The following is a 7617-nucleotide window of genomic DNA, read 5'->3' as shown; positions in this document are numbered from 1 at the left end:
GCAGCCACTGTGATGCCAGAAAATCCTGCATGTTTTCAGACAGAGTCAGTAAATGAATCTCGTCTTTGGCACCACCGATTTGGTCATTTACATTACAATGGCTTGAAGTTACTTTCCTCTAAAGAGATGGTTAATGGGCTACCCTCAATTATGACTCCACAAGATTTATGTACACACTGCTTAGTAGGAAAGCAACATCGAAATTCGATCCCAAAGAAAGGTGTTTGGAGAGCATCAACCAAGCTTCAACTTGTGCATGCAGACATATGTGGGCCTATCAAACCCACCTCAATTAGTAACAAGAGGTATATCTTAAGTTTTATTGATGATTTTTCTCGAAAAACTTGGATTTACCTCCTCCATGAAAAATCTGAAACTTTTTCTATATTTAAAAGTTTCAAAGTCTTTGTTGAAAAAGAATCTGGTGTATGTATTACTTGCTTAAGGACAGATTGAGGTGGTGAATTTACCTCAAATGAATTTGGAGAATTTTGCAAAAATCAAGGCATAGGACGACAGTTAACAGTAGCCTACACTCCTCAACAAAATGGAGTGGCCGAAAGGAAAAACAGAACAATAATGAATATGGTGCGTACCATGTTGGCTGAAAAACAAGTTCCTAAAATATTCTGGGCAGAAGCTGCCAAATGGTGTGTGCATGTCCTCAACAGGTGTCCTACAGTAGCTGTACCAGACAAAACTCCAGAAGAAGCTTGGAGCGGCGTTAAACCCACAGTGAAATATTTTCGTGTCTTTGGCTGCATAGCTCACACTCACATACCAGATCAACAAAGATTCAAACTTGATAACAAAAGCAAAAGGTGTATCCTGTTAGGAGTAAGCGATGAATCAAAAGCCTATCGCTTGTTCGATCCAATCTCGAAGAAAGTTATTATCAGTAAAGATGTTATTTTCGAAGAACAAAAGAGATGGAATTGGGAGAAAACTGGAACAGAATGTGAGCAAGATATTTCAGATTCTGAAAAAGATGTGCAAACTGAGAATGAATCTGAGGAGTGGGAAGAAGAAAATAATGATACTGCTGGAGATTTCACAAGGGCTGGTGTACACTCTGATGAACCACACAATCAGGAAGAAGAAAATAATGATACTGCTGGAGATTTCACAAGGGCTGGTGTACACTCTGATGAACCACACAATCACATTCATGAAAATCCAATTGAAGGGAGGGTTAGACGAAATAGAAGAGAACCAGGTTGGATGCTTGATTACGAAAGTGGAGAAGGTTTGTCAGATGAAGATGCTTTGATGATGGTAACCGAAAAAGATCCCTTGTCATTTGAAGAAGCTAAAAAAAAATAAGAAATGGAGGAATGCAATGATGGAAGAGATGAAATCAATAGAGAAAAATAAGACTTGGGAGTTAGTTGATGCCCCAAGTGGAGTGAAGCCCATTGGAGTCAAGTGGATTTTCAAGACTAAGCTCCATGAGAACGGTGAAATAGACAAATTTAAAGCAAGATTAGTGGCAAAAGGATATGCTCAAGAATATGGAGTTGATTACACAGAGGTGTTTGCTCCGGTTGCTCGGCTTGACACTATTCGCATCATACTTGCATTAGCAGCTCATTATAGTTGGACAGTTTTTCAATTAGATGTGAAAAGTGCCTTCCTTCATGGTGAACTCAAGGAAGATATTTATGTGCAACAGCCTACTGGTTTTGTCAAGAAAGGGGAAGAAGACAAAGTTTACAAATTAAGAAAGGCATTGTATGGTCTTAAACAGGCTCCAAGAGCATGGTACAGTAAGATAGAGAATTATTTTTCTCGTAAAGGCTTTGAAAGGTGCTACTGTGAACATACTCTTTTTACAAAATCAAAAGAGGGAGGTACAAAACTGTCAAAGGATGTTGTAGGGACTAAAATTGATCCAACCATGTTTAAGCAAGTAGTTGGCAGTCTAATGTACTTGACTGCAACTCGTCCAGATATTATGTATAGAGTAAGTTTAATTAGCAGATTCATGTCTTGTCCAACTGAATCACATTGGGTAGCAGCAAAACGCATATTAAGGTACTTAAAAGGTACCACTGAACTGGGCATTTTTTACAAGAAGGGTGGCAGCACAAATGTTGTGGCTTATTCTGACAGTGACTTTGCTGGAGACTTGGATGATCGTAAAAGCACATCTGGATCTGTGTTTTTGCTTGGCTTTGGAGCAGTTTCATGGTCCTCTAAAAAACAACCAATAGTAACATTGTCTACTACTGAGGCTGAGTATATAGCAGCTGCCTCTTGTGCTTGTCAATGTGTTTGGATTAAAAGGATATTGGAGAAGCTTGGCCTTAACGAGCAGAACAGTACGTTAATTCTGTGTGATAACAATTCAACCATACAATTATCCAAGAATCCAGTGTTTCATGGGAAAAGCAAACACATTGATATAAGGTTTCATTTTTTGAGAGATTTGGTGAAGGATGGAGTTGTCAGGATGAGCTATTGCAAATCACAGATTCAAATTGCAGACATTATGACCAAGCCTCTGAAACTGGATCAATTCTTAAAGCTTCGTAGTATGCTAGGCATGATTGAAATTTCAAAATTAAACTAGATGTCATAGCATATAGTTTAAGGGAGGGAATGTTGGTTGGTTTAGGAGATATTTATTTTATGTTAGTCTGTTTCCAGTTTGTTAAAATAAGTTGTGCAATCCTATTTTCTAGGATATACAGATTAAATCTAGATCAGTTAACCATTCACGTAATTTTAGGATGAAAATCGTGGGTGGATACAGTCCTCTCAGTCCTTCTTTTTCGGTCAGTTATCTCTGTATTTTGGCTTTATAAGCCAACTTATGTTTTGTTAATAAAGTGATTCTGCAGCACATACCTTAAGTGAGTATATTATTCTCTGTTAACAGATTTCGGAATGTATGGTTCTTTTAGTATCTAATTAATTACACGGAATATGAAAGAAATCATTTTTAGTAACAATTTGATTCGTGAAATTTTTTCCTCCTTTGTGGTAAAATCTCTCTTGCGATTCACGCTCAGTGTTCAATATCAGATCCGACTTTTGTCAAACTCCATCTCCACATAGCAAGTCAACATTCTAATTTTCTAATAATCTTCAAATTGGAAGATGATAGCCACGTCTTTATTCTTTGTTGTGTTTGTTGCCAAACAACCACGACCACGATTTTCACTATGTTATAGAAAGGTTTTTGGGATAGATATCAGGGTCTAAATTATTGCAATAGATTGGTCTGTATGTGGCATTTGACTATAGCTCGGGTTATGTGCCTTCACTTATGATGCATATTTGTCATTTTACTGTATGGAATCTCGTCACAAGAAAAATTGTTTCAAGATTTACCTTTCGAGATATTGAAGAATAAAATTTTTCCTTTGGATTTGGATACGACGACGATAGTAATACATACAACATAGTCATCATAATTTCTTATCTTTGACTCTAAATCTAATAGTATGGTGAAATCCTGCAATGAAGTCAAGATTTACTCCATAGGTAAACTTGAGATTGACACTGTAAAATAAATTTTGAGGGCTTAAAAGATCCTTCTCACTCTCATTATATATATAAGAAAGTTTAATACAAAATAGATGATAAATAGAGCAATTCTAGACACAATATAATCATGATAAATAGAATAACCCTAAACACAATATAATCATGATAAATAGAATAATCCTAAACACAATATAATCATGATAAATAGAATAACCCTAAACACAATATAATCATGATAAATAGAAAAACCCTAAACACAATATAATCATGATAAATAGGATACTTTAGACACAATACAATGATAATAAATATGGTAACATGTAGCAACAATGGTTGGAGAAGCATTGAAAAATTTTCTGATAGTATTTCTGCCACACCTCATTATAGAATATATTTTAACAACAATATTTTTTGGTTAACAACAACAAATAAATTTGATATGTCTCAATATACATTCAATGGTTTTGTCGTGGTTTTCTTTGACATTCAAACTGAAAAATTCACAAAATTTTTGCTGTCTCAATCTTGAAGCTACGAATGCAGATATATGGTTTCCAGAAATTATGATTTTAAATGATCATCTTAGGTTTATAAAGATTTTGTTACAAACACTTTGTAGTATGACAAATGAAAGATTTTGGAAACAAAAATTCTTAAACCTTTCTATTAACATAGATGTTGAAGTTCTTCCGACTTAGACCATGCCTTTTTTGAAACCTTTATGCATACATAGCTTCCTTGTGTTCTATCAACTTAATTTTGTATGATTTGAAAAAGAGAGAAATACCTAGAGGATAACTTCTAGTGGTTGAAGATTACATTCCAAGTTTGCTGAGTCTGGGTAGATGAAGAAGAATGTTGCTGGATGTATTTTATTGTCAATATTTCCAGCATTTATTATTCAACACAATTTATATCATAAATTACAACACAGCTTCTGTATAAGTTGTTTATTATAAATTTGTAACTTTATACGGTATTAAATTGAATTATTTGTTAAAGAATAATACCAAAATATACTGAAAGAATAGTAAGATGAGAATGAAAAATAATACGTTTTATAAAGGTATAAGGAGTTTATCTTTATTTTTTTTTAAACGGTTAAATATATCAAAGGAAAGACTAGGAATGATTTTCCATAGTTATTTTTAACACACACCTTTGTCCTAAACGTTACTTTTTTTCATGATTTAAAACGTGAATAAACTTCATTATTGTCAAGTTGTTAATTTAAAATTAAATAAAAAGATATAGATTACAAAATTAATTATTTTACTTACTCTTTAAATAAATAAATCCCTTCTCTAACTAAAAAATATATACTAACACAAAAGATTTCTAGTTTAGTATATATTTATAAAAATAGCTGTACACTTATTTTAGTGACACATCATATTATAAATCATTCACATTTTTTAACAACATAAATAATTAATAATTTTTGTGTAGTTTTTATTTTTTATGTAACTATTATTTTCTTAAAATATAAAATACAAAGGATCTCTTTTCACTTATTAAAATGATAATTATTTTTATTTTCATCTTTTATTTAATTCGAACAATTTTACATTTTCCTCGCCTCTCTTCTTTATTTTTGTTGTTTTCTATTTCATTTCAGTCTTTGACCATATTCAAATGTTCAAATTTTAAAAGCGTCCCAACAAATTTAAATTGATTTAAATTTTAAATAATTGATTAAAAAATATTTAAGTTATAAAACCACTCTAAATTAATTAATTAATTAATTATATTTATATTTATAAAATCCACTCTACTCGCTTTCTCCGGAATTTCAAATTAGAACGTTTGATTGAACGGTGTAACTTGAGCTTGGAATTGTGTTGTGCAGGTAAGTGAGTAATCGGTGGTTGAGAATGGTGGAGAAGGCGAAGGGAAGGAAGGAGGAAGTGGTTACCAGAGAGTACACCATTAACCTCCACAAGCACCTCAATGGCTGGTAAATAATTCACCTTCTTTATACTGTGTTTTCTCTCCAATTTTTAACATATTGGGTTCCAAAGAAATATTGAATCATTGCTTATTCTTCTTCCAAACCTCAAATGGCCGCCCCCAGCACAAAGGAAGTCGTTTGCTTGATTGGCAACGTCACACACTCACTAATGGAAAACGATGTCGAAAACGAGTTTAATAATCACACAGAACAACAACATCAACAAGATGAAATTGAAGACCAAGAAGATGAAGAAGTTTCCACTTCTTTGGATTCTGAAATTGGTGATGTGTTTGACTCGTTGGATTTGAAGGATGAGGATGTAGGCTATTCCTTTTCTCCAATTCGTAGCGCACCAATTCTCACGGTGGCCACCACCATTATTACATAACTTTTGTTGTGAATAAAACTAAACTGTAACGACTTTAACTGGGAGATGACAGTCTGTTCATCCTATTATATGACAGATTGTTCATCCTATTATATGTTGTTTGTTCATCCTATTATATGTTGTACATATATAGGGTGTTGTTAATGAGAAAATAGAACGCTCGTTTTCTCTCTTTCTCTGCATTACACTTTCGGTTGTATTCTCTCTCAAACACCTACCTAGCGCTAACAGTGGTATCAAGAGCGACTTCGAAACTTGGTGAAGTTTTGTGACATTCAAAAAGACAGTTCAAGAAGAAAGGAGTGTGGAAGTGATGACCGGAATAATTCACAGTAACCTACCGGTATTTGACGGCAAGGGTTACGATGATTGGTGCGTGAAAATGGAACTGATTCTTGGGTTTCAAGAAGTGGACGAGATAGTCAAGAAAGGCTTTAAAGAATTGTTGAAGGGAGACTCAGAAGAAGTGAAGAGACAACACAAGAAGAATAAGAGGTTGGACTGCAAGGCTCGAATGTTGATGCATCAGTGTGTGTCGACTGCTATCTTCCAAAAAGTCTCGAAAGCTGTTACGGCAAATGAGGATTGGGATATCCTGCAAGAAGGATATGGTAATTCCGGCAAGGTGAAGAAGGTCCGTTTGCAGTCCCTACAGAGACAATATAAGCTCCTATGCATGGGGGAGCAGGAAACGGTGGTGGAATACATCAGCAAAATTCAAATCGTGGTGAATGCTATGAGAGCATGCGATAAGGTTGTGAAGGACAGAAAGATTGTTGAGAAGATACTTCGAACCTTAACACTACAGTATGATCACATCGTGGTTGCCATAGAGGAATGCAAGGATCTTGAAGCAATGAAAGTGGAAGAACTGCAAATTCTCTGGAGGCGCATGAGCAACGCTTAACTGAAAGAAAGAATGTAGAAAAGGATGCGGTGCAAAGCATGAATCAAGCGCTGAAGACCAGAAACAATCAGAGCTTCAAAGGTTGTGGACCTAGAAGAGGTAGAGGACGGACACACGGTGGCCGAACGATTGGTAGAAGCACGAATCCCTCTGATCAAACCAGTGAAGACAATGGAGGTGAGCATAAGGAAGGAAACAACAGAGGAGGCAGGCAATTCAGAGGCAGACGAAGAAGAGGGCATGACAAAAGAAACGTTTAGTGCTACACTTGTAACAAATACGGGCACTACTCTGCAGAGTGCTGGCACAATGAAGCCTCGAAGAAGACCAAGAATGATGGGCTTCGAATCTTGCTCAGAAGGATTGTGATTTGGAGTCCGAACTTGTTGTGCTGATGAGTACTCTAGAACGAGTAAAAGAGGAGTTGTGCAGAGAGGTACTGCGGGACATGTGTGAATGTGTATCTGAACGTGTGTTGCAGCCGAAAGCAACAAGCCATGCATATGAGTGTCACGGTGGTATAGACCACGTGTTGTACTCGGAGAAGATGAACCATGCAGTGAAGGTTGAGGAAGTTAGGGTGTTACTGTCAAGTGAAGATAGGCATCCTATTAATGAAGAAACTGAACGATCGTTGTCTGAAACTGAACACGATCTTTTGAAACCGAGCGATCGTTTGAAACCGAACGATCGTCGTCTTCAAATATAGCAGAAGAAGAAACCGAACGACTGTCATTTTCAAGTACAGCAGGTGAAGAAACCAAACGATCGTTGTTGTCGTTCAACCAATCGGGAGTTAACCGATAGGGAGTTAATGAAGAAATCGAATGATCGTTGCTGTCGTTCAACCGATAGGGAGTTAATGGAGAAACTGAA

This window comes from Vigna angularis, chromosome 2 (assembly GCF_016808095.1).
Source record: "Vigna angularis cultivar LongXiaoDou No.4 chromosome 2, ASM1680809v1, whole genome shotgun sequence".
Classification (NCBI taxonomy): Eukaryota; Viridiplantae; Streptophyta; class Magnoliopsida; order Fabales; family Fabaceae; genus Vigna; species Vigna angularis.
This window is presented reverse-complemented; position numbering follows the sequence as displayed.